Here is a 1,912-nt window from a genome sequence, read left to right as displayed (position 1 = left end):
CTTACTGATATTCTACTATGGAACTATTGTGATTAGTAATGGAAGAGATTGTAGCATCGATGTAGAGAAGTGGCCATGGTAGCTGCTGAGGGTAGGGAGAGGGAAGAAGAGATATGATGTGGGGGCATTTTCAGGACTTGGAGTTTTCCTGGGTTGTACTGAAGGGACAGATGCTGGACATTTTGTGTCCTGCCATGGCCCACTGGGTGGACTGGGGAGAGTGTAAACTACAATGTAAACCATTATCCATGTGGTGTAACAGTGCTCCAAAATGTATTCACCAAATATAATGAATATCCCACAATGATGAAAGAGGCTGTTGATGTGGGAAGAATGGTGTTATGGGGCTGGGGAGTATATGGGGACCTCATTTTTTTTCTAATTTCCCCAACTTTATTAAAGAAAAAAGCAATGATGTTGAATCTCTAGAACAGAGTCATGTTCCTGGGATTTCTCCCTTGAAAACCTGATATTTAATTTTGAAACACATGCCATGTGTACATGGTTCCCAACTGCACTAAGCAGGTGAGAAGCTGAAATCTTAAAATGTTCATCTTCCAACTTTTCCCAGTCTGTGGTCTGTCTTTGGACCAGCGATAATTGCCTGAACAGCTACTATGGCTTCATTAATTTTTGTCTGTAGCTCTCTGAGCTCTTCTATATGCAGCAAACACAGAATTTGAGCACCTTCACTAAGAACTGCATCTCCTGTGTCAAAACCAAGAATATGCTTGTGTAAAGCAACAGGCAAGCCCTCTTCTGTTTGATTTGCTTTAGGAACTGCATCCTGCATCAAGCACTCCTGAAACCAAAATGCGAATTGCCTTAAGCATCACCAGGTAATCATCTTGACATTGAATGTGAAGAAGGTTAGCCAAAGCCATTACACCAGCTTTAACATCAGGATTATTTACATTCAAATTTATCAATGGCTCTGCCTTTTTAGTTGCACTATCAGCATTTTTTTGTATTTTCAGGGACCAAGTCTTTGTATTTTTCAGCACCATCTCCATATTCAAGTCTAACAGCTAACCCAAGAAGCCAGTCAATTGTTTCTTCTCAATCTGGAATATTGAAAGGACAGTTAACATCTCTGAAATACTTTTCAAAGAACTTGGGCCAGTCACTGCTGTGGATCTTTCTTAAATTACCTCTATCTTCAGTCTCATTGTGTCTAATTTTCTGATCTTCAAGCCAAACAATAAAGTTTCTAAATTCTGTTTCATCTTTGCAGTTGAAGCTGGAAGAGTTGTGGTAGTCGAGGGCCATCAGCTTGCATCAGAACATGGTCTCAGCTTCTCGCTCTGGCTAGGAGAGGAGAAGCAAAGAGGTGCTGACATATCAGGCACCCTTGATGCGGTGAGAGTCATATTTTTTTTAGTGTAACATTAAAAAAAATTATAAAGAGTAAAAATTCCCATAAATCCATCCCCACCCCTCCCTCACTTTTCCCTATTAACAACTTTCATTATTGTAGTATATTTGTCACAATTGATAAACACAAATTTAGGCATTGTACTAGGCATACTGTGTAATTTACATTATAGTTTATACTTTTCACTGCACAGTTTTATAGGTTTTGACAGAACTTATAATGATCTGTATCCATCATTGCCATGTGGTGCAGGAAAATTCCATTGTCCCAGAAAAGCCCATGTTGTACCAATTCTCCCCTCTCCTTCTCCTCAGAACCTCTGGCAGCTACTTCCTTTATGACAGTGTTACAGGTTCTTCCATTGTTAGAATAATAGCATCTACATTGGTCCATAATTGCTTTCTTCCTTTATGTTTGTTCATTCTCAATGTTGAGGATACTGGGATGGTGATGACAACTCTGCTTCTGATTGAGAGGGATTTAGATCCTTGGGGTAGATGGGATGGAGCTGTCTTGCTTGCCATTGTAGATAGTCTC

At 39.8% G+C, this 1,912-nt stretch overlaps 1 pseudogene; it reads right to left on the bottom strand.

The window, feature by feature from the left end:
• Positions 1-501: 501 nt before the first annotated feature.
• LOC131275696 (RNA transcription, translation and transport factor protein pseudogene) lies at positions 502-1,287 on the bottom strand (annotated as a pseudogene).
• Between the last annotated feature and the right edge of the window lie 625 nt (positions 1,288-1,912).

The sequence above is a fragment of the Dasypus novemcinctus genome, chromosome 23 (assembly GCF_030445035.2).
Source record: "Dasypus novemcinctus isolate mDasNov1 chromosome 23, mDasNov1.1.hap2, whole genome shotgun sequence".
Taxonomy (NCBI): domain Eukaryota; kingdom Metazoa; phylum Chordata; class Mammalia; order Cingulata; family Dasypodidae; genus Dasypus; species Dasypus novemcinctus.
This window is presented reverse-complemented; position numbering and strand designations above follow the sequence as displayed.